Source organism: Onychostoma macrolepis, chromosome 25 (genome assembly GCF_012432095.1).
Source record: "Onychostoma macrolepis isolate SWU-2019 chromosome 25, ASM1243209v1, whole genome shotgun sequence".
NCBI lineage: Eukaryota > Metazoa > Chordata > Actinopteri > Cypriniformes > Cyprinidae > Onychostoma > Onychostoma macrolepis.
The window spans coordinates 5163846-5190859 of NC_081179.1; the positions used below are offsets into that span (position 1 = coordinate 5163846).

At 38.0% G+C, this 27014-nt stretch overlaps 1 pseudogene; it reads left to right on the top strand.

Annotated features, from left to right (window-relative positions):
• The first annotated feature begins 3221 nt into the window (after window positions 1-3221).
• On the top strand, window positions 3222-25508 carry LOC131534848 (von Willebrand factor A domain-containing protein 5A-like; annotated as a pseudogene).
• The last annotated feature ends 1506 nt before the right edge of the window (window positions 25509-27014 follow it).

Here is a 27014-nt window from a genome sequence, read left to right on the forward strand (position 1 = left end):
CTTATCCTAACATTACACAAAGAATGCTTGCTATCATTCAGTCAGGGACGACTGCACAAAACGTGCAATTAATAAAAACATTATAAACCGTTACAAAATGATGAACAAATAGGCATACGTTTGCACAACGCTGAAAATATTTTAAAATATTCCATCAAACCTGCTGAGATACAAGGAGCGTAAACTGAAATTGTCAGTTTCACGCGCATGTCCGGGAAACTAGTTAATATTCATGTATGCTCCGCCCACTGAAACTGAAAATCTTGATTCAAGTGCTGCTCCATGTGAAAGCACGCACATGATGGAGATTTACCGCTGATTACAGAACCGGCTTTACTCACAAGATGTGCATTAAATATCGCATGCGATTTATCGTGCAACACTACTTATAATAGTTAAAATCATTAATTGTTGTTATTTATGACTAATGTCTGCTCTTTCTCTCTTTTCAGTGACATTTGCTGTACATGTGGAGTTGCAAAGCCTGTTCAGTTGTTGTTGTCTCTATCAAGGCCCAAAATTTCAAATCTAAACTCCACCAGTGAGATGGACCGCTTTTTGAATGACTGCTGAGACTATAAATGATAAACCCAGAACAATTCCAACAGCCTTCATGCAAGACACCACTGCAGAGCGCAAACTGTGATCTCATCATTGTTTAGACTGTTCCTCTTTGCCTTCTTTTGTTTCTTAATCCCTTTTTGTCTGAATTCCGCCCTTCTTTGGACTGGCTCAAAAGTTGATTGATTAGAAAGCTGAATCTTTGACAAATGGATGATCTAGCATAAATAAGATACATTGTTTATAGTTTGGGTAAGGGTCAGAATCAGATACTGTATGTCAACATTATTTTTACATACATTTCAGTAATTAAAACATTAATTATATTGGTGCACTATGTGTTATGCATACAACAGTGGTTGTCTTTGTTTTTAATACTAGTCTCATTAAAACTAATATGTAGTTTTATTACATTTAATCATCAGAGAAGTTATTCATGCTAAGTTTTTGAAAGCAAAATGTTGTTTAGACATGTCATTTAAATGACACATTGTTCAAACGATTAAATAAAGGCTTTACAGAAGATTTTAGTGAAGTTATCAAAATTATGTTAAGATAACTTAATTTAATTGCACCGAATTAACATGATCGAAGCATATATCTAAAATAAAATAATAATGTTAAGCTAACATAACTGAATTATGTTAGGATAACTTAAAAAGACTATGTACACATTACTTTTTGAAAACACATCCGATTAACACAAAAGTATTATAATGAAACCACATAAATGTGTAGGATACTGTGAATTCAAACTAAATGTGTGGAACCAATGTCCATAATTCAATTGAGTAAATCCAACAAATCTTTTTTTTCAGTCATATAGCCTATTATGTTGGGTGTCCACCTTAGAGATAATCACAATGTTTATAATGAAACCATCATATTTAAAAACATGATATTAATCATATCATATAATAAAATTAAATTTGTTGTTACTACTGTAAATCTATATTAACTTATTATGGAATCTCCTTCAATGCTTTCAGAATCTTTACTTTTTATTTTGTTTCTGTATTTTAAAATATATTTTTATATTAACATTTTAATGACAGTATATTTATTGAACATTATTTATCAAAATAAGCAGAAAACAGCCTAGTACAAACTTTGCTAAAGTGATTGATTTGAACAAGTATTAATTTAGACATTAGTATCAATTGTTTTAAATTTTTTTTTTTAGCTAAAGTATTTATCAATACAGTGTGCCTTTTACCCTGTGATTGTGAAACACGAAACACCTCACATGATTTTATGGTGAAATGTGTAATTTTTCATGTTAATCTGCTGCGCATTTCTTAAAGCAAACACAGTGGTGAATCAGATTCATGAATGAAAGTGCGTTTTTGAATGAATCTAGTGAGTCGATGATTCATGATTACCCATTCATAAAGACAGTCACTTGCTTCATTCCTGAATGAATCAGCCGTTCGAACGAATCAATTGAATGAATGATTCAGTGATAAAATCAGTGACTTACCTTCACCTGCTGGCTGTTTCAGTTGAGGGGCTACTGTATAATTTCAGTTATTTAAATCATTTAATATTTCTGTATTCAAAATTGTATATTTAAAACATCAATCTCCACATGAATTTATGAATTTAATTGCACTCATTGCACCTCTGAGCCTCATTAAATATCTGAAAATGTACCTACAAGCCACTTTTGTGTTTTTCTGTGCCACCTCTGTAGTACAAATACATTTTTTATTAATAATAATTTCATATAATTGTAACTTATTTGTCTTATTCTACTTCTTATTATATATTTTTTTAAATAGAAATTTTAAAAAGCTTATAAACACAGATTTTTGAATTTGACATAAATGAAAATGATGCCATTGCAAAAAAGAAAATGCCCCTGTAAGTCACTTTAAGGAGTCAAATGTCACCTTGGAATAGGAAGGCAAATTTTTGATCAGAATTTTTGATTATTGATCAGAAGGTGCTCCTAATTAAATTAGGAGGACAAAGCTCCTAAAAAGAAAAGTAAGCATAGAGCCATGTGTAACATATTAGATCCATGCATGAGGTCTTAAAGAGACAGCAGCCTAAATAAACCTGCTACTATAGATTATAGTTAGACCTAACTGAAAAAAATTAAGTACTGATAATTTAATTCATATCTTATTATTTTTGTTTGTGCTATTGATTGTCATTCATTTATTTGTTCTTATTTTATTATTTACTAAATTATTCAAAGACATACTTGTCTTTTTTAGTTAAAATAAATTCTGAGTGCAGGTGATTGTTGGGTGGGGAGGGGGTGTGGTCCATGGGAAATAGTCCTGCCACCACAGCTGGAAAAAATCCTAGAGGAACACTGCATACATTTAATAAAATTAGAAAAATGCATTTACAAAGGTAAAACGAAAATGCCCCTGTAAATCACTTCGAGTCAAATGTCACCTCGGATTAAGAAGGCTAATTTTTTATCAGAATTTTTTATTATTGATTAGAAGGTACTCCTAAATATTTTTAGGAGACGAGAAGAAAAACACGGCTCATACACTGGATGTGTGTCAGGTATGGCTGTGGAATGGGCTTTGGCCGAGGAAATATTTTCAGTCAAAAGATTTTTTATTTTTTTTGCTTTAACCCCTGTGGTTGTAATTGTATCTAATGGTCACGTGACATGCGTTTTCTGTTGTGTGGTGTAGACGGAGATCGTTTCTGAAACGTCAGTGTAGATGAGGATCGTTTTCATTCTAAAACGCTGTTTTTAAACGAGAACGCAGGAGTGTAAACGGAGCACGAAGCAATTAATATTCATTAGGCACGACTTTATACAGTCCACTATGGTCTACTAAAGCGGTCATTGAGCGACGTCTGGAAATCATCTCACCATTTCCCTAAACATCATTAGAAACTTTCAAAAACACTGATTTACTCGATATAGTAATCGGCTTGTAAAGATTTGAGGCCGGTTTCAAGGCAGCAGTTTCGGTGTTTGAGTTTCAGTTTCGATTTGAAGTAAACAGACGGAGTGTGAGAATGGAGATCTGTGGTCTCGTGACTGAGAAAAATGAGCCAGGTATGAATTCAGCTGTTTACTGTTGCTGTTACCTGTTTCCTAAATTAATCAGACTTTAGGTGTTTTTTCCTTACAATCTGTGGCGAGGGCTTTGTCTATATAATGAAAGTAATTTTAACCGAAAAGGTGTTTTTCTTAATGTCATAAGGGTGAAGTTGTACGTCTTTTCTCCTTTGTTTCTCTTAAACCTATATATATATATATATGGGTCATTGCTGTTATACAGTGACTTTTCTGTCTCTATGATTTACTTTATTTTTCTCTAGAATGAGTCACATATTTGTCAGAAATGGCTTAAATTATATAGTAGCCTAAAGGTCTTTATCACTTAAACAGGTGACATATTAAAAATAAATACTATTTTGTATTTTACACACTTTTATTTCAATTTTATCATGTCCTCAGTGCAAAGTAATCAACTTCCACAAGAAATATAAACCATGAAATGATAAAAACCTCAAAATATTTTCAAATTATGTTATAGACTAGGGTAAACTGCATCTAATCATACATATAAATTTTGAAACTATAGTTTTTTTTTTTTGGTCACTAATGTCATCTTCCACGCACTTTCTCGCCTTTCAAAATAAACTACAATTCTATTGAGACCATTTTCAGGAAGTTATATTGTTTATTTTTCCCGCTGGAATACGAACTGAGGAAAGTGTCAACTCTCACTCCTACCTTTTTTTAAGTTATCCGCTTACTGTCACACTCTTAACATTCCACCCTGTTTGGCTATGTTATGGAGAATGTTTGTCCAGTCAAAAAATGTAAAAACTTATCTGAAATGGTTATAAACGTTATGTTTATCTGTAGAAGGTTAGTGAGCTAAATGTTGATCACTCAAAGAGATACGGCTAACTTAGCTCAAAAATTTTCACCCTGTTAGGTTTAGTTTATAAACCTAACTGGGTGGAATCTGCATACATTCCTATTTTAATGTAAAACTAACAGGGTGGAAAATCTAATAGAATAAATAGTATTTAGTGTATATTGCAAATTCTATATATGTGCATATATTATATATAAATATACAGTGGGGAAAATATTTATTTTATCCCCTGCTGATTTTGTAAGTTTGCCCATAAAAAAAGAAAAAAAAAGAAGGGTTTATAATTTTTATGGTAGGTTTATTTTAACTGATAGAGACAGAATATCAAAAAAAAAAAAATAAATAAATAAATAAAAAATTAAGAAAAAAGCAGCATACAAATGTTAAAAAAAGATTTACATTTTAGTAAGTAAAATAAGTATTTGATCCCCTACCAACCAGCGGGAATTTTGGCTCCCACAGATTGGTTATGTGCACATGTGGAACACAGATTAGTCCTGTCGCTTTAAGAAGACACTCCTAATTTCAGCACGTTGTGTGTATAAAAGACACCTGTCCATGGAGTCTGTATCTTCCATTCCAGCCTCTCCACTACCATGGGCAAGACCAAAGAGCTGTCAAAGGACATCAGGGACAAGATTGTAGATCTGCACAAGGCTGGAATGGGCTACAAGACCATCAGCAAGAACCTTGGTAAGAAGTAGACAACTGTTGGTGCGATTATTTGGAAATGGAAGAAATACAAAATAACCATCAATCGCCCTCAGTCTGGAGCTCCATGCAAGATGTCACCTCATGGGGTAAGGATGATCATGAGAAAGGTGAGGGATCAGCCCAGAACTGCACGGAAGGAGCTTGCACATGTACAGGCCCTGCCAGTGAACATATAAATGATTCAGAGAAGGCTTGGGAGACTGTGCTGTGGTCAGATGAGACTAAAATTGATCTCTTTGGCATCAACTCGACTCGTCGTGTTTGGAGGAAAAGAAATGCTGACTATCACCCCAAGAACACCATCCCTACAGTCAAGCACGGAGGTGGAAACACCATGCTTTGGGGCTGTTTCTCTGCTAAGGGTACAGGACGTCTTACCTCTGTGCTTGCCAACAAGGGTTTCTGCACCAAGTACTAAGTCATGTTTTGCTTGGGGATCAAATACTTATTTGACTTACTAAAATGTAAATCTTTTTTTAAAATAAAGTCTCTATCAGTTAAAATAAACCTACCATAAAAATGATAAACCCTTCTTTTTTTTTTAAGCAGGCAAACTTACAAAATCAGCAGGGGATCAAATAATTATTTTCCCCACTGTATATATAAATTACTGTGAAGAACCCTTAAGCTCCCAGGTCTCTGGTAGAGAACCTGAGCTTGGAGGAAGACAAAAAATACCACCCAATAGTGTGTCACGTGATGGTGGTACAAACTGTACAAGCACGAAGGAGATCAAAGAAAAGTCTTTTAATAAGATAAATACAGGAGAACAGGCACAGAAACCAAATTAACATAGAAGAGAACAGACGAAGACTAAGGCAGAACTGAGGGTTTATAAACATGAGCCAGACAAAGGGAACTAATGGGATAATTAACAAGACACCAGGTGAACAGAATGACTAATTATACAGACTGGGAAAACTAGGTCACAGGGGAGACAAAGGCCCCGTCCACACGGAGACGCGTTTAGCTGTATATGCGTTTTGGGAGAGTGAAACCGCTGTTTTTTGAAACCGGGTCCCAGAGTGGATAAATCTGAAAACAACACCCTTGCGTTTCGTGTGGACAGCCAATCCGTATATTTTGTGAAACGATGATGTCATCACCCCACGTCTCGCCTCTAGTCAGACATGAACAAACACTGAACGATTGTCTTTTTTTAACTAACATTAAGACAGATTAATAAATGTATTGTTCCATGTTTGTTTGTATACCACGCGCAAGGTTTATGCGCATAGTCCAAGTCTTTTTCTCCATTTTTAGTGTATCTCTGTGGCAAGCGCCACATGCTGGTCTGGCATGTATACTACATCGTTTTGAGTCGGTTTCGTGTGTACGCAGATATTTCTTGAGATGAGGGGAAAAAAAGATCAGATAGGTAAAGCTCTGGCTTCGTGTGGACGTATAAAAATATTTAATGCTGTTTTGTCAGGTATCCTCATAAGTGCAGTCTTAAATTAGTTAAATAATGTCTTAAATTAACTTAAAGTGTTGTGAGAAAATGAGATGCGCCTGACGTCATGTGCAGCAGACCCCAGTCTTAAAGGGGTCATCAGATGCAAAATTCACTTTTCAAGTTGTTTGAACATAAATGTGTGTTGGAAGTGTGTGTACACAACATCTATCCTATAATTATAAAAATCCACGCAGTGTTTTTTTTTTAAATCCCTATTTTAAAATCCTCTTTCTCAAATCAGGCTGTTCTGAGATTCCTGTCAGAATGACGTAATTCTGTACAGGCCGCTCCTACCATAGTTGATTGACAAGACCGTCTTACCTTAGACCTGCCCTGAGTGAGCTGAGAGCTGTCCTCTTTTGTGTCAACTCCGGTGCAGGGGAAGACAAAGTCTCCGATTAAGCGATTGAAGTGCCTTGTTGTTGGATGTAATAATGAATATAGCAGTCGTCATTTACTGCTGACATCTGAGCCGCTGAAGACGCAGAGGATTAACGTTAACGTACTTTCATTTTGAAGTGAATACGCCGATCCCCGATCTGCCTAAATGCATCTATGTTCGCGCGAATCATTCGTGGTCTAGCCTCACCTACAGAAGAAGTGAGTATAAGGGTTTTTTATGAATCTTTGCAAATCGCCTTTCCCAATAATGTGCTAGTTAGCCAGTTTCGCGGCTAAAGTAAACAGTATTACTCGTCACCCCACAGAAGAGAGGTCAGCAGAGCTCATTAGCATTTAAAGCAACATGGACTAAAAAATGGATTGCTGAAAACAGAGCTTATTTTGACAGGTTTAAAAAGGTGTTTTTTACACTACCATACAATTTTTTTAACCAAAGTATGTTATAGACTTTTAATTAAGACCTTAAAGAATCATATCAACTTGTGGAAAACGGGCATCTGATGACCCCTTTAAAATCACAGCAGCAAACAAAGGTATCAAATCGAAGAACAAAGGTAACAGAGATAATTGTAGCTATAATATGGATTAGTCTATGTTTAAAGCTGCAGTCCGCATTTTTTTTTTTGTTCAAAATGATCTGAAATCAATATTTTAGCAAGTACATAACCAGCCAGTGTTCAAAACTATTGCCTTTAGCCTGATTCACAACGGTAAGCTTATAATAATGTTTTCTAATTTGAGTGGTACAGGTAGGTTTTCATGGGAAATTTGAGCATGCTGCTCCAATTTGCTGCTTTATGTTTACACATCTGTAAACATAAAGATTGATTACATTTATCATTTTGATGGTGGATTGTAATCCAGAAAGGATTATGTGTTTATGATTTAAATGTGCATCTGATTACAGATAGCCTGGGATTACACAGGATTTGTATTTTAAAGAGAACCAGTTCGAAGGAAGAATAATTAGCTTTTTGGGTTAAAAGAATTTCTTAATATAAAATTCGAATGGTATGACAATTAGAGATGAGACTTTACAGAAATTGAAATCTACATTCTAATACACACTATATACACATAGTCATGCAATACTGATGTTAATATTAACATTTTGAGAACAAAGTATAACAACAATAATAATTTGCATGGTTTGATGTGACATGAGCTAATTAATCGTTAGATTTAATCACCATTGGTAGAGCAATTTCTTGTAATGCTTTTTTTCCTCAGTTGGTCAGAACAAACATGGCAGACTTGTTACTTACTTGTTCTGATGATAATCTCCGGTGAAAATTCTTATTTGGGTCATATATTCCAAGACGTAGGCGAGAATCTGTGATTCCTAAGTACAGTATCCACACCGGTGCGGTGACTGACAGCCACACATACTCCTCAAAACAGATTCATCCGCTCTGGAGCCATGCCGGAGCACAACCCACGTAATGAAGATTCAGCAAGTAACTGCAATTGTAGGTTTCAAACGACAAAGTTTTGCCTCGACACGGCAAGTTACGGACTGCAGTTTTAATTTATATTTCATGCCGTTAAAACTGTAAAGTATTTGATAACTTTATTTCTGTATATTACCTACACTCTAACAAATGATGGTTCTTTAAAAATTTTTTACACCACATAGCTATAGCTCCGAAAGGAAATCTGGAAATTTGTATAGTTTTGAAACAATATTATATAGGCGCAGTTACACACATTACAGATGGCAAACCATGCAGGACAATAATGGAAAGCTCATCCACTGTTAGAACCTGTTAACACTGGTGTTCCACCCTGTTGTGCTCCATTCCACCCTGTTAGACTAGACATGTTAAATAATATTTTGAATGTTTGGCATACTTTTGGGTTATTTTGTCAGGTGAGGAGTATTAACAGCATATATATGTTTTTGAGCAAAATTGTTGTATTATTTACCATCCTGTTGGCAAAAATGGGCACAAAGTACCACCTGTTTTTAATAATCAAGGCATATCTTAACAATTGTTTTGTTATTGTTTCAAGAATAAAAATACTACTATGGCACAAGGGACCTATACTATCCATGAAAAGCTCATTATTGTTTAACATTTACATTATTAACATTTTGTGATAACTATGTATATGTCCCTAACAGGGTGGAATACTTTCACAGCCAGTGTCTGAATAATCTACCCATAATTATTATTTTTTGAGTCCCTGAGCTTGACCAATATGTATTCCTAATACGGTAGTTAAACATGTTACTATTTTGGTAGAATGCTAAAAACATGAAAAACATGTACCTTTCCCCCCCCCAAACATTATGAAGTCAAAATGTTACTGAATACCAGGAATGACCCATATATCAGTGGTGTGCAGTGGTGTTCTGGATTTCTGGATCTTTTTTTTTTTAAATCAAATGTAAATTCATGTCCCAGTCACATTTTCTTGATTAAATAAACATTACTTACATTATCAGAAAAATGAAGAAAGAAAGAAAAATTTTTTTTTTAATATTTTTACATTAATAATGTAATCAATATCCTGTTTATTAAAGCCAAGTATGAATTACATCAAGTTAGTGTTTTTAAGCATTTTTTCACTTGAGGCAGTAACGATTTAAACTATATATTTTATTTGTGAACTTATGTTCACCTATTCTTTTTAACAGTTGACTTCTAACTATTTTTTTATTTTTCGGATCATCAGTCATCAAAGTTCGGTAATTATTGGTTGCAGACACAGAGATTTACTTTAAATTTCACCAAGCTGCTCACTATTTTGACGTTACAAAGTGGTTATATCTTAGTGTGTGTTGTTTACTTACTTTTTTAAGACTGTAGTCTTCCCATTAACACCATTATATTGTTCATTCAGACTGATTCGTGAATGCGTACGAACACAAGAGGCGAGATTTATCACATGAACCAATCACAGCCGAAGTAAAAATCAGTCAGAAAGTTTCTTTGTAATGTTATTCTGCTGTGTTTGTGATGTTGTGTTGGTTTGTGTGACTCAGTGCCTCTGAAGAGCATCTCAGTGGAGGTTCTGGTTCAGGATCATGTAGCCACAGTCTCCTCCACTCTGCAGTATGTGAATGAGGAAGAGCGCCCCCTGGAGGCCTTGTTCGTCCTCCCTCTGCCTGCTGATGCTGCTGTCTGCCACTTCAGTGCCAAGATCGGAGAGCAGGAGATTGTGGCAGAGGTGCAGGACAGAGAAACCGTGAGTCCAGATACAAACCCACAGAACATTTATTTAGATATTCATGCTACACATCACCATTTAACAAAACTGTATCCTGCAGGCGAGGGATCAGTATGATGACGCTGTGAGTTCGGGTCAGCAGGCGTTTCTGTTGGAAGAGAGCGCAGAGAGTCCTGATGTGTTCAGACTGAGTGTCGGGTGTCTGTCGGCGGGTCAGAACGCTGCCGTCACCATCATCTACGTCACCGAGCTCGCTGTGCAGGCCGACCACTCGCTGCGCTTCTGTCTGCCGGCTGTCCTCAACCCCCGATACACACCAGCAGGTCCTACAGCAGCTCTGACACACACTTTATTAGAGCAGAGAAGCTGATTCTAACACTCTCTGTGTCTGTGTCAGGTTCAGCTGCTGGTATAGTCTCAGAGATTTCATCAGGAGCTGTTCCCTACACGCTGACTCTCAGTGTTCATGTGAGCTCTCCGAAGCCCATCTCCAAACTAGAGTCCAACTGCACTCTGGATCCTCTAGTGTTCCTCCACTCTGATCACACTCAGGCTACGGTACTGTGTGTCTTCATGTGTTTATCTGGATGTGTGAGCAGAGCAGGTTTATGCATGTGTTGTTTGTGTGTGTAGGTGAATCTGAGTCCTGGTCACATGTTTGATAAGGACATTGAGCTGTTTGTGTACTATCAGGATACCCATCAGCCCTCTGCTATAGTGGAGGCAGGAGTGACCACTGCCCCGCCAGGTAGAGGATCATGGGATTGAACTGGGATTATGTGATTGAGTGATCAAGCTGTCACTGACTCTTTCTCTCTTTTTCAGGTTCTCTGATGAGGGACCCAGTGGTCATGATAAGTTTGTACCCAGAGTTCCCAGAGGAAGTGATGAAATCACTGGCAACTCAAGGTGAGTTTGTTTTTGTGATTGACAGATCAGGCAGTATGGACTGCATGATGCATCAAGGGAAAGGAGCACAAATGCGCATAGAAAGTGCAAAGGTAAGATTTAATTTGTGGTTTTTGCTCTGTTGATGTATATTCAGAAGAGACACACTTGAGTATCTATCCATGTCTCTCTGTAGGACACTCTGCTGTTACTGTTGAAGAGTCTGCCCGTGGGATGCTACTTCAATATCTATGGATTTGGCTCTGATTTTGAGAACTTCTTCCCGTTAGTATCTAGATCTTCATTCATAGATATTCAGTTTTGAAATGTGTCAGAGGAGATGAGATGTTTTTCTGTGTCTTTGCAGTCAGAGTGTTGAGTACAATCAGGACACAATGGATCAGGCTCTGAAGAGAGTGAAGGAAATGCAAGCAGACATGGGTGGCACAGAGATATTACAGCCTCTAAAACACATCTACAGTCAGCCCTGTTACCCCGATCACCCCAGACAGGTACAACACCTCACTGTGCACCTGAATTATTTACTGTAATTAATGACATTATGTACAGCTTGTCTTAACAGGAAGTGAGTCATTATCAAACTTCAAAACTTCTTTGAACACACATGCACATTACACAGAAGTAGAGTGACAGATAAAGGAAACAGTAATTTTAGAGATAAATATTTAGTGCTAGAGTAATGTAAATTTTAAAGGCTGAGAGCAGGGTCTCTAGAAGCCAATGCATGAGTCTGGGTAAATTCTTGAAAATATCTAAAAACAGAATATTTAAAGCTTTGATCAAGTGGTTGGCTTGAAGTCTGGCAACCTGTAAACTATAGTCTGCTCATTCTGATATAAATTATTGTTCTCTCTTCAGCTGTTCATCTTCACCGATGGAGAGGTGGGAAACACTAAAGAGGTGCTGGATCTGGTGAAAAGTCACGCTCACTCTCACAGGTAAAGGTCTGCTGGGTTTGATCTGTCCATCATTCATATCTTCATCACTAACAGTAACAGAGTTTATTGTGTCTTCAGGTGTTTCTCATTCGGGATTGGTGAGGGTGCGAGTGCCGCCCTCATCACAGGAATGGCCAGGGAGGGATCTGGTCACGCTCAGTTCATCACAGACAGCGACCGCATGCAGCCCAAAGTAAAGCTCTCCACTGGATTTCACAGACTCAAATGTTTCCTGGTCAAATGTCTCAATGGTTTCTCTTTCTCTTCAAACTATATCAGGTGATGCAGTCGCTCAGGTTTGCGATGCAGCCCGCTGTGGTTAATATCTCTGTGGATTGGATCCTTCCAGACGGTGTTACTGTTGACACACTGTCTCCACCCATCAGTGTGCTCTTCCAGGGTCAAAGGGCACTCATTTATGCCCAACTTAAAGGAGAGGTGAGATGATTTACCATGTGTTTCTTTAATGACAATTATACCAGTGTTTCTTATTTGTTTTGCTTATAAAAATTTGCCTTTTCACTTTCTTACAGAGTTCAGGAGGCTCTGAGGGAACAGTGTCAGTCAAATACAGTCTTAAAGATCAACCAGTAACAAACCAGCTCCACTTCTGCCTCAAACCAACTGAAGAAACAGGGTAACACACAGAAACACACTGAATTGGAGTGACATCAACTGTTTGTTTTTCTAATTCAACACATTTCCTCCATGTTTCTGCAGGTTGTCCATTCACCGGCTGGCGGCTCGGACCCTGATCCGTTCTCTGGAGCAGGAGGAGAGGTCCGGTGCTGCAGGTGTTGAGGGCATCAGGAGCAGGATGGTGGAGCTCAGTGTTCAGGCAGGAGTGAGCAGTGTTCATACAGCCTTCATTGCTGTGAATAAAGACAGCAGACAGACTGTGAAAGGACCCCTGCTGCAGAGAAGAGTGCCGACATACGGTTAGTGCTGTTGTGTGTATAAAATCACTTTTACTGTGACTTGACTATTTTATGTTTACATTAAGATGTGAAAATAAATGTTTTTCAGATGCCCTGATGCAAGCAAATTGTGGTAAGACAACAATCTCTTATTTAAGTACAAAGCGTCCTTGTGGCAGATTTAAGCACATCCAGCCACAGCAAGTGTTTTGCAGCAGGAGAGGAGGAAATATATCTCAAACTACCGACTATTTTATTTATTTATTTATTTATTTTTTGACAGAAGAAATTTGATAAAAATATGTTCTTATCTCGTGCAGCTATAGGACACCTGGTAGAGTCGCATAAATTTAAAGGCATGAAGAAAAAACATTACTCCTTGATAAATAATTGAGACAGCTTCATTTAATTGCACTTTCAGCAGCAAAACGGTTATTTCAGTAAACATGTAAATTGTGCTCTGATTGTGTGTATAAATCACATTTACTGTCACTTGACTATTTGATGTTTACATTTGATGTGTTCACCTCATAAAGATGCGAAATCAAATGTTTTTCAGATTTACTTCTAAAATGTTCCCTGGCAGCATATGGTAAGAAAAACAGCAGTCTGTTATTTATACACTACTAGTCAAAATTTGATTTGATCCTGATCACAACTAAAGACTTAAATTCATTTAAACAGGCATTAACACTGCTGAAGGTTTTAAGATATATAAATATATAATATATATAATTTTGCTGCCATAATGTGTTCATTTCTGTGGAAATGTTCTGTCTGTTAATCTTTAAGCAAGAAAAACATATAGTTTCCATTTTAGAGATCTTTTCTTTTTCTTTTTCTTTTTTAGTGAGTGCACCCAAACAGAAGAACGGATTCATGACAAGTAACACAATGAATACACAGCGTCACTTAATCTCACTAAATGTGCAACACAAATGCAGCATCACCTCATGGTTAACGATCATTGATGTCATTTGCAGAGATCCAGAATTTCTTCAGCCATCGTTCTAAGAGGCCTGTACTTGCCCGTCGGCTCGGTTCCATTTCTGCTTGCAAAATGATACAAAGTCGTCTTGAACATGCTGAGGGTGAGTACATTCTCAGCAATTTTTTATTTTTGGTTGAACTATTTCTTTACAACTACCTGCTATTCTTTAAAAAAAAGAAAAAGAAAAAGAGAAGCATTACTCCATGATAAATAAATGGTAAATGCTAAAACGGTTATTTCAGTAAACATACAAATTGTGCTGTTCAGCTGCTCCTGAGCTTCAGAAGGACCCGTTACTGCAGCTGGTTTCTCTCCAAAAGGCGTCCGGCTGCTGGGATCTGGACGCCACACTGGCTGATGTGTTTGGGAAGATGGAGGATGAGCTGACCAATCAGAAACCAGCACAGGTGAGAGATGTGATGAAATAATAAGACAGCGATGATTGATTGTGTGCAGTGTCCAGTAACAAATGCAGTGGATGATGGTCTGTACACAGGTGGATGGGTCAGTATGGGCCACTCTCCTGGCTCTGATCTGGTTATACGGCTGTAAAATAGAGCAGCAGGTGGAGTGGCAGTTTGTGGCCATGAAGGCAGCGTCATGGATCGGCTCTCAGAAAGGTGAGATCTCCATTCCAGATTACATTCATTCAGTCAGCGTTCATCAAGAGACGTTTGAGCAGATCTCTTCAGTTCTTTGACACACACTGATGATTTGAGTGTGTGTGTGTGTTTCAGTGGGCGATCTGTCTCAGTGTGTGTGTGCGGGGAATGTCCTGCTCGGATGTCAGGTGACCAAAGAGACTCTGGGAATCTGAAGACATCTATGTTTCTACATCCTGATTCATCAGAAGTCCAAAGAACAGATACTGTTACATTTATCGTTAATCCGTTACATGTTTCATAACATTTAGTCCATTTTTATTTGCTCAAATCTACAGTAAATTCTAAATATGTGTGACCTGCACCATTTGAGATTTATCTACTAAAGTAAAAAAAAAATATATATAGCCAGGGTAGAGTGGGGGAAAAGTCCCCCCCCTTAAGGACTGTGTAATTCTTTTTCTGCAAAACAAAAGTTTAGTGTGTCTAGAGTAGTTTTTAAAGTTTTAGTGACAATGACATGAATTATAAACCAAGTATGAAAAATGTCCAGAGCTTTCATGTTATTAGATTTTTAACAAAAATTTAATTTGTACCAAGGGGGCGTTTTCTATGGGAGCATATGTGTAGCTAAATTCAATTTGAAATGCAATATGTAAAATGGCACTAGTTTTAACTAGCAAATTAAAAACATTTTAAAGCTTTATAAGTTGCAAAATGAAAATGAAAATGTATTACCCAAATTGATTAGATATGTTTAACATGTCCAAGCAAAAACTGTAGCAAAATTATCATTTAAATGCTGTTTTTCCTAAATTTCAGATCGCGTTTCGGTTCCGTTCACGATCGCGTCGGTCCGTTCCCCGCGGGGCCCCCTCACACCACCAGTTGCACCGCCCAAAGGACGGCCCTGTCCAAGATAATCATTTAAATGGAGCAGGTCACATATAAAAACTCTTCTGTGTTTTTACTATTTTGAAATGCAAAATAATTTGAATAAAATTTATTTTTTAGACAACTTTATACTCCTGGTTTTTGTTTGTCTGTCAGTGATTTACTAAAGCTGTTGGTCCTCAATCACTGAGGATACTTTCTCACAGCGGCAGAATCATGTTTAGAGTGCTAAATATGGTTTTCAACATTTCAAGACAGTTAAAATTAGGAAAAAGCAAGGAGATGTTATAGAAGCGTTTCTAAAATATCACATGAAAAAATGCTATAGTAATTTATAGTAAATACTATAGTGTTTTTGAACCATACTATAGTAAAGTGTATTATACTGTATATATTATATACACTTTGTTAATGAATGCTACAGCATACTGTAATATTAACTATAGTGAACTGATAAACTAATAAATACTGTAGTATACTTTAGTTTTTACTACAGTAAACTGTAGTGTATTGTAGTAGAATATAGTTGTAGAAAACTTAGTACAGTATTGGGTAAAGTAATTTGTTTATATTACTATAGTTGTTTGTTATATTACCACAGCAACTATAGAATTACCACAACAAATAATTCAAGTACTTTACTATAGTATGGTTCAAAAACACTGTAGTATTTACTGTAAATTAATTACCATAGTATTTTTTCATTATAATTAGAATGATTGTTTTTCGAAAAGGCGAGAGGAACATTACCTTAATCAAAGAATTATCCATTCAGTTGTTGAAGCTTCACACGATCAAAACCCTGCATACTCGGAGCACTGCGTGCGGAACATTACTAAATTAATATTCATGAATCAAACGTGGTCACGGCGCTTCTGCGTTCAACTCAATTAATATTCATGAGGCATGACTTCACTATACTGTTGATCCTCTGACTCAGCGGTGATTCAGGGACTTTGACCGCATAGAAACGTTCAGAAACACTGATTTAATAATTTCGTGTCTATCTGTGAAGATCTGAGGCAGATATAAACGCAGTGGTTTCGCTGTTTTTGTTTCACTTTCGATTTGAATTAAAATTGTAATTTCGTCTAACGGAGCGGCAGAATGGAGATCTCCGGTCTTGTGACTGAGAAATATGAACCAGGTATGAATTCACATGTTTGGTGTTACCGGTTTCTTAAATTAAAACTTTTGCAATGTGTAGGATAGCTGAAATGTTTTGATATATATTACTAATGCTATCTCAATATTTAACAGAAAATTTATGTTTTTCTTAGAGGACAAGAAAATTATTTTTCAACGGTCAACTGCTGCATGTAGTCACACCCCGTTCTCTTTGTGAGGTGTGTTTGTGATGTTGTGTTGGTTTGTGTGACTCAGTGCCTCTGAAGAGCATCTCAGTGGAGGTTCTGGTTCAGGATCATGTAGCCACAGTCTCCTCCACTCTGCAGTATGTGAATGAGGAAGAGCGCCCCCTGGAGGCCTTGTTCGTCCTCCCTCTGCCTGCTGATGCTGCTGTCTGCCACTTCAGTGCCAAGATCGGAGAGCAGGAGATTGTGGCAGAGGTGCAGGACAGAGAAACCGTGAGTCCAGATACAAACCCACAGAACATTTATTTAGATATTTATGCTACACATCACCATTTAACAAAACTGTATCCTGCAGGCGAGGGATCAGTATGATGACGCTGTGAGTTCGGGTCAGCAGGCGTTTCTGTTGGAAGAAGGCGCAGAGAGTCCTGATGTGTTCAGACTGAGTGTCGGGTGTCTGTCGGCGGGTCAGAACGCTGCCGTCACCATCATCTACGCCACCGAGCTCGCTGTGCAGGCCGACCACTCGCTGCGCTTCTGTCTGCCGGCTGTCCTCAACCCCGATACACACCAGCAGGTCCTACAGCAGCTCTGACACACACTTTATTAGAGCAGAGAAGCTGATTCTAACACTCTCTGTGTCTGTGTCAGGTTCAGCTGCTGGTATAGTCTCAGAGATTTCATCAGGAGCTGTTCCCTACGCTGACTCTCAGTGTTCATGTGAGCTCTCAAGCCCATCTCCAAACTAGAGTCCAACTGCACTCTGGATCCTCTAGTGTTCCTCCACTCTGATCACACTCAGGCTACGGTACTGTGTGTCTTCATGTGTTTATCTGGATGTGTGAGCAGAGCAGGTTTATGCATGTGTTGTTTGTGTGTGTAGGTGAATCTGAGTCCTGGTCACATGTTTGATAAGGACGTTGAGCTGTTTGTGTACTATCAGGATACCCATCAGCCCTCTGCTATAGTGGAGGCAGGAGTGACCACCGCCCCGCCAGGTAGGACCTGCAGATCACTGGGATTATGGGATTGAGTGATTAAGCTGTTACTGACTCTTTCTCTCTTTTTCAGGTTCTCTGATGAGGGACCCAGTGGTCATGATAACTTTGTACCCAGAGTTCCCAGAGGAAGTGATGTCATCACTGGCAACTCGAGGCGAGTTTGTTTTTGTGATTGACAGATCAGGCAGTATGGACTGCTTGATGCATCATGGGAAGGGAGCAAAGATGCGCATTGAAAGTGCAAAGGTAAGATTTAATCAGTTTTGGGAAAGTAACTTTGGAAATGTAATAGGTTACAGATTACAAGTTACTCTATTTAAAATGGAATGAGTAGTGTAACTATTTCAATTACTTTATTAAAGTAATGTAACTAATTACATTTGATTACTTTTAGATTACTTTTCTAAATTTCTAATGAATATGTTCAACTGTTAATCATTTTCTAACATTTAAAGCAGGCAGGGTTAACCTTACAGTAGTGCTCAACGCTGATTACTGTCAGACTTTCAAAATCCTTCATCACTAGAATTAAGATTATAATAATTTAATTTTAAAAGACAGCCACCACAAAAATCAGACTTTAGCACCTCTTTTTACTTTGAGATCGTTCTGAGGTTAAATACAGATTTAAAATCATAATATAGTCAAGTCAAGTCAAGTTGAGCTTTATTGTCATTCCGCTACATGCGGGGGCATACAGTGGAACGAAATGTCGTGCCTCACAGGACCACGGTGCTACATAAATACAGGCATACAGCAATGAAGTAAAACAATATAAAACTATACACAACTATCCTACTGATAGATTTTGACTATAAATATATTATATATAAAAAAATTTTTACCTATACAAAAACTAAAAAGTACAAACTATACAAACTATACGAGTGCTTCAGATAAATACTGTACATGTGCGAAGAGAACATTGTGAGTCAGCATCTGGCTGGGGAACAGCGCAGGATGATTTGTAGTGCACGAGCATGTAAACATACGTACAGAATATTACTGAGTCTTTTTGTGGGATATGTATACACACAGCAGTGTGTGTGAAAAGTGACTAGTGTGCATAGAGGAGGAGAGTGTGCTACTACAGGTGGTTTGTACAGGCCCACTCACCTGTGTGTAGCACACTTCGATTGCACAAAAAAAGTTCCATGTTTCAGGAGGTAGGGGGTTTGTAAGGGGTTTCAGAGAGGGGCGGGGTGATTATATAGTTTAATAGCTATAACACTGTTTTTGAAATCAAGTCTTTGCATAGCAAATATGTCAAGAAACACTGGCATCTAACAGTGCCTTGGAAAAAAACAGTTAATCTTCAAAAATAAAGCATGTACATGAACCCAAATATATTATAAAACAATTATGGAATAAGCATGTTTCTATTCTATTCTGTGTCCTAAACTCCTGAAACACTGGTGTGTTTTGCATGTGTGTGTGTGTATATGATGACAACCCACTAGTGAGGACATTTTACTGGTCCTCCTCACTAGTTAAAAAGGCTTATGAATCAGCCAAAAGATGTTTTTATTTAAATCTAGTGTTCTGCATATGTTTCTGTGAGGGGTAGGGGTTGGGTTAGCTGATAAAAATATAATTAACCTGATATAAAATCAATGGAAGTCTATGCAGTGTCCTCACTAAGACAGCAAAAAAGATAAATAGTTATAATGTATATATAAATACAATAGTTATGATGTATTTTGTGTGCTGTAATAAATGCTGTAGTTTTGTCCTCATGTTGACTTTCTATCCATGTCTCTCTGTAGGACACTCTGCTGTTACTGTTGAAGAGTCTGCCCATGGGATGCTACTTCAATATCTATGGATTTGGCTCTGATTTTGAGAACTTCTTCCCGTTAGTGTCTAGATCTTCATTCATAGATATTCAGTATTGAAATGTGTCAGAGGAGATGAGATGTTTTTCTGTGTCTTTGCAGTCAGGGTGTTGAGTACAATCAGGACACAATGGATCAGGCTCTGAAGAGAGTGAAGGAAATCGAAGCAGACATGGGCGGCACAGAGATATTACAGCCTCTAAAACACATCTACAGTCAGCCCTGTTACCCCGATCACCCCAGACAGGTACAACACCTCACTGTGCACCTGAACGACATTCTGGAATTTGTGTAAAAGTATAAACATGGTTTAAGACTCAGATGTTTTTCTCTCTTCAGCTGTTCATCTTCACTGATGGAGAGGTGGGAAACACTAAAGCGGTGCTGGATCTGGTGAAAAGTCACGCTCACTCTCACAGGTAAAGGTCTGCTGGGTTTGATCTGTCCATCATTCATATCTTCATCACTAACAGTAACAGAGTTTGTGTCTTCAGGTGTTTCTCATTCGGGATTGGTGAGGGTGCGAGTGCCGCCCTCATCACAGGAATGGCCAGGGAGGGATCTGGTCACGCTCAGTTCATCACAGACAGCGACCGCATGCAGCCCAAAGTAAAGCTCTCCACTGGATTTCACAGACACAAATGTTTCCTGGTCAAATGTCTCAATGGTTTCTCTTTCTCTTCAAACTATATCAGGTGATGCAGTCGCTCAGGTTTGCGCTGCAGCCCGCTGTGGTTAATATCTCTGTGGATTGGATCCTTCCAGACGGTGTTACTGTTGACACACTGTCTCCACCCATCAGTGTGCTCTTCCAGGGTCAAAGGGCACTCATTTATGCCCAGCTTAAAGGAGAGGTGAGAAGATTTAGCATGTGATTCTTTAATGACAATTATACCAGTGTTTCTCATTTGTCATCTACATTTTCTCTCTCTCATAGAGTTCAGGAGGCTCTGAGGAACAGTGACAGTCAAATACAGTCTTAAAGATCAACCAGTAACAAACCAGCTCCACTTCTGCCTCAAACCAACTGAAGAAACAGGGTAACACACACAAACACACATATAAACGCTGACAACAACATTTATGATTCAGACCAACTCACCTAAAATACCTTTTAAATGATGAAACTAGAAATAAGGCCTTTTGTTGCCAACAGTAATTTTCACTATAGAATTATAACCAGTACAAGTAACACAAACGGGTAAATTTACACCATAATATCATAATCAAATGGATGCATAATATATCAGGACCATATCAGTGATTTATTTTATCTGGATCAAGTTGACAAATATGGTTTTATATAATTAAACACTCATTATTTTATAGTTTAAGTATTATTTATAACTAATTTATTTAATGAGGACTTAATTCTTTTTTTTTTTTTTAAATTTGTAAAATGAATAGTTACCCATATTTTTGGTTTATTATCAATTTAGTGTATTGTTTTTTTGACAGAATAATATAGCTTTTTAATATCAGCCATTTATTGGTTTTCAGCTGTAAGATAATAATAATTATTGGCTTATTGTTATTGGCCAGAATTAATATCTCTGCATCCCGAGTTACTTACTGTCAAATAAGTAATGCTTTATTTATTTTGTTTATATTTATTGAGAGATACAATCGAAAAGTGCTCCCGTCCTAGTTGTTGAATCATCACCGAATGTCAGTTCGACATATATTAAAATATAATTCTAATAAAATATATTCTATTTTAATTATTTTAGATTTTCAGCTGCAGTTGAATCAGCTCTTTGCTTTTCTAATCCAACAACATTCACAGTTTTCCTCCATGTTTCTGCAGGTTGTCCATTCACCGGCTGGCGGCTCGGACCCTGATCCGTTCTCTGGAGCAGGAGGAGAGGTCCGGTGCTGCAGGTGTTGAGGGCATCAGGAGCAGGATGGTGGAGCTCAGTGTTCAGGCAGGAGTGAGCAGTGTTCATACAGCCTTCATTGCTGTGAATAAAGACAGCAGACAGACTGTGAAAGGACCCCTGCTGCAGAGAAGAGTGCCGACACGCGGTTAGTGCTCTCAAGGATTGTGTGTGTATAAATCGCTTTTACTGTCACTTGATTATTTGATGTTTATGAAATCAAATGTTTTTCAGATTTGTCTTTAGTAATTGCCCTGATGCAAGCAAATTGTGGTAAGGCAAACAACAATCTGTTATTTAAGCATAAAGATTTTTGCTCTTTACCTTGATTTCACGTGGCATGTAAACACCTGCATTCCATCAGCTTATTGAAGTGCACATGTGTGATATGTGTCAGGAAAGCGTCCTTGTCCTTTTGCAGCAGGAGAGGAGGAAATATATCTATATCTCTTTTTTTTGACAGAAGAAATTATATAAAAATATGTTCTTGTCTCGTGCAGCCATAGGACAACTGGTAGAGTCACAGAAATTTCACATATGTGAGGAGAATGAGTCTGACATCTTGGAATACTCATTTAAAAATCAAGTTTTAACATTTTTACATGTCTTTCTAGTGTTTTTACTATATTTACAGACAGACCATGCGCAAATTCATCATTCAACACCATTGCTGAGCATTTTCACCTTAAAACGGCAGACTACCAAAGAGCGTCAAAGATATGGTTTGAAATAGCCACTGTTTCCTAACATCACAAACATGTAACCAATCTCATCAGCTTGCGGGGGTGGGGATTTTCATATCATCAGCATATCAACTCATTGAGCAAAAAAACACCGTCAAGAAGGAACAGAAAAAATTTCAGGTACATATAGCAATATAGTGGGTGAGTTATATATATGATGTTATGATGAAATGACTTTCTATGATGTTCAAAGCGTTTTTTTTTCTACCTAAGGATGTTGATTTTTAGGAGGTAGCTGTCTGAGATTGTTCCTCTTCTCCTTCAGAATCAGTTTTTGGTTCAAACATATACAGTTTGGCTGAATTAATTCAGTATTGCCATTATGTAGCGTTTACTACTGCAGTTAACACAGTGAAAGTGGAGTGGAGAGCCTGAGCTGATGTGAGTGAGTGGAGGCATGGACTAATTTGCATATTTATTAATCCATGGATGCTAAATGAGGTAAGGGTTGTAGAGTTATATTCAAGCCACATAATGGCATGAAAAATTATTTTCACAAGAGAAAAACATTTAAATATGTTATTATAATTATCAAAGATGAGTTTTAATGGATCATAACATTAGTGACTGCAGAATGAATTTAAGATGTGAAATCATATGTAATATCATATTTTTTTTTTTTTTCTTCAGATCACGTAGTAACCCGTGGGTCACAATTTGCATGTAAGAGAACAAAGTCTTAAAGAGCATTTCTTGTTTGCTTGGTTGTTTTGCTTCTTTACATATATATTTATTTGTGTTTGTTCTTGTTTCTTATTCCTCAATGTCTGAATGTTTTGACAGATTGTGGAGAAGAGCAATCGTTTCACTTCCCAAAGTGGAAAGGTCTGAGAGCTTTCAAAGAGCGATCATTCTTAAAAATGTCTAAGTGGGTACCAGAAGGTAAGTGAGCCAGACTTAGTCAGATGTAGAGAATAAATCACTGAAAGGCCCTTTCACGTGACTTGAACCTGAAAACGAGAGCGGAAGACGGGCTTAAACTCATTTGAACAGGCATTTACACTGCTGAAGGTTTTTAGATACTAGGGGCCAGATTTGCTAAACAGGGCAAATTAGCGCAATCCCATAAAAGCGCCGATAGGAGAGCAAAGTTCTGTCACTGATCTACTGACAATGCGCGAAATAAAGAACACAGATGCAGTCAGATCATTTACATAATAACCAACACAAACTACCAAGAGCAGCACAAATTAGCGTCTGGGTTTAAGACATGCTTTTTCTGGGCTGTAAATAATGGCACAGATACCAGTAAATTGTGTAGTGCAAAGCTTAGTAAATCATATTCTTCTCCCATAAATCTTGCATCTGAAAGGTAAACTCCTACAAATGCATATGCAGTAATAGGATCAGCCACAAAAATAACTGTCCACACCTTTTCAGCGCTAATGTTTATTTCGTGTCTTTAGTAAATCCTGACAGTAGACACCAAAAGAGGGTTTGCGGAGACGAGTAACAACCTTAAATGAATGGTTGTTGTCATGTTCATATTCTGTTTGTTGTTTTTTGAGTGACTGCACCCGAACAGAAGATCAGATTCATGACAAGTAACACAATGAATACACATCGTCACTAAATGCGAGATACAAATGTCACAAATGTTAATGATCATTATTGTCATTTGCAGGGATCCGGAATTTCTTCCACCGAGGTTCTGCGATTGCGACTGCCCCGTCTGATCAGACAGACTCTGAAAGCAAGAATGATGGTACACACACACACACACACACACACACACAATTGTAATATTGCTTTCTCCAGTGAAAACATTGTCTCGTCTGAAGCAGGAGAGAAATATGGACTGATCAAGCACCGTTTATAAGCTAAAAGTCCAAAATAGTTCTAAACAAATGTCAGTGGATTTTGATCACTCTGGAGGAAGTGTTATTATGGATTATGTGCTCATTTTTTGGCCAGAAGTGACTGTTAAAGTTAAAACACGTTAATGATAGATTTGTTTCTTTTACTTAGACACAGCTTTTCACCTCACAAGATGTTAATTGGCTCTTAATTGAGATGTTATTTGACATACAAATGTGTAGTAGTGAATTATTTTTATTATATTCTTGTATGTTTGCGTATATGTGTGTTTAGCTGCTCCTGAGCTCCAGAAGGACCTGTTACTGCAGCTGGTTTCTCTCCAAAAGGCGTCCGGCTGCTGGGATCTGGACGCCACACTGGCTGATGTGTTTGGGAAGACGGAGGATGAGCTGACCAATCAGAAACCAGCACAGGTGAGAGATGTGATGAAATAATAAGACAGCGATGATTGATTGTGTGCAGTGTCCAGTAACAAATGCAGTGGATGATGGTCTGTACACAGGTGGATGGGTCAGTATGGGCCACTCTCCTGGCTCTGATCTGGTTATACGGCTGTAAAATAGAGCAGCAGGTGGAGTGGCAGTTTGTGGCCATGAAGGCAGCGTCATGGATCGGCTCTCAGAAAGGTGAGATCTCCATTCCAGACCACATTCATTCAGTCAGCGTTCATCAAGAGACGTTTGAGCAGATCTCTTCAGTTCTTTGACACACACTGATGATTTGTGTGTGTGTTTCAGTGGGCGATCTGTCTCAGTGTGTGTGTGCGGGGAATGCCCTGCTCGGATGTCAGGTGACCAAAGAGACTCTGGGAATCTGAAGACGTCAGTGTTTCAACATCCTGCTTCATCAGAAGACTAAAGAACAGATACTGTGTTACTTGTTTCATGTTATTTGTTTCATTAACAAATAAATGTTAATAAATTTCAGGGGGTAGTCGTGGCCTAATGGTTAGGGAGTCGGGCTTGTAACCTGAAGGTTGCTGGTTTGATTCTAGCGCCAGCAGGAATTGAAGGTGGGGATTGTGAATGAACAGCACTCTCTCCACCTTCGATACCATGACTTAGGTGCCCTTGAGCAAGGCACCGAACCCCAAATTGCTCTTCGGGCGCTGGAGCAAGGCTGCCCACTGCTCCGGGTGTGTGTTCACTGTGTGTGTGTGCACTTGTTCACTACTCACTGCTGTGTGTGTGCACTTGGATGGGTTAAATGCAGAGCACCATTTCGAGTATGGGTCACCATACTTGACAATATGTCATGACATAACTTAAAATTTACTCTGTATCATTACTTCTGTATAGAGTGCATTATTTAATTTTCAGTTTTTCTTATATTAGTGTTAAATTCCATCTGTACTGTGTTATTCCTATGTATGTCAGCACTATCTTGTATGTTTGCACTATGTCTGTACTTTCTTCTGCACTGGAAGCTCCTATCATCAAGTCAGATTCCTTGTGTGTGTAAACATACTTGGTAATAAAGCTCTTTCTGACTTCAGACTTCTGACTTATTTGCTCAAATCAACAACAAATTCTAAGTATACGTGACCTACACTATCATTTGGGTTTTGTGTACCAAAGTAAAAATGGCCTCTGTTTTTGTTTCCAAGATAGTAATGGATTATAATGTGCACGTTTTCTAATAAAAGTTGCCCTAAATATTCGTCATTTTAAATGAAACTGTTTAATCATTCAGGCGAAGTAATCTTTTAGTTGACGGTTTTCAATTTAAAAAATTGGCTAGCTATATTCTGACATAGTCCGAGCTCATGCACTAGCACCATCAGCCCGGCCGGTGCCATCCTCTCCATCGGGACATGGTTACATGCTGGTCGCTCAGCTATGCCTACAGTATGTCAACTTCCAGCAGCCTGCAGACGCTGAACAGGCTCTAGACACGATGAACTTTGACATCACCAAGGGTAGACCTGTCCGTATCATGTGGTCTCAGCGCAACCCCTCTCTGAGAAAAAGAGCGGCGTTGGGAATCTCTTCATCAAGAACCTGGATAAGTCTATTGATAATAAGGCCCTTTATGACACCTCTGCATTTGGCAACATCCTGTCCTGCAAGGTGGTTTGTGACGAGGCTTTGTGCACTTTGAGACCCAGGAGGCTGCCTGGGTACCAGGACTCGCTACCAGGGTGTCAATCTCAACGTGTAGAACTTGGATGATGGTATTGATGATGAGTGTCTTCATAAAGAGTTCTCTCTCTTAGGTACAATCACCAGTGCCAAGGTCATGATGGATGGTGGTCGTAGTAAAGGCTTTGGCTTTGTCTGTTTCTCTTCCCCTGAGGAAGCTACTAAAGTTTGACGGAGATGAATGGCTGTATTGTGGCCACTGTATGTGCCATTGTATGTGGCTCTTGCTCAGCGCAAAGAGGAACGGCAGACCCATCTCACCAACCAGTACATGCAGAGGATGGCCAGTGTCCGTGCAGTGCCCAAACCTGTTATCAACCCCTACCTCCATCAGGATACCTCATGGCTGCCATTCAACAGGCCCAGAACAGAGCTGTGTATTGCCCTACCAGTCAGCTCACCCAGCTCAGACCCAGTCCCCACTGAACCACACAGGGCATCCGGTCTCAGTGTAACCCCCCACGGGTCCGCACCACCACACTGAGTGGGTCTCAATCAATCAAATCTTTGCATAACCTTTTTTTTTATTGAACTTTCAAAATGACAAAATTCAACAGCAAGTTCTTCACATATTTCTCATATTTACACATTTTGTAAGTACAAATTGAGACAATTTTAATAAAATAAAAAACAATAAAATAATAATAAAAAAAATAAACAAAATAATAATAAAAAAGAATCATAAGCATATTTTAAATTCATTTAGCAGAGAATTTAAATTATGCTTCTGGTGCTCTTTATTTTTTATTATTTTATTTTATAAATATAGTAAGTAAACAACAATAGCCCAAGTTTAGATGTTTTTTTTTTTTTTTTGATTAAGACTATAAAAACATAATTCTGCATCTATTTTTAGGTG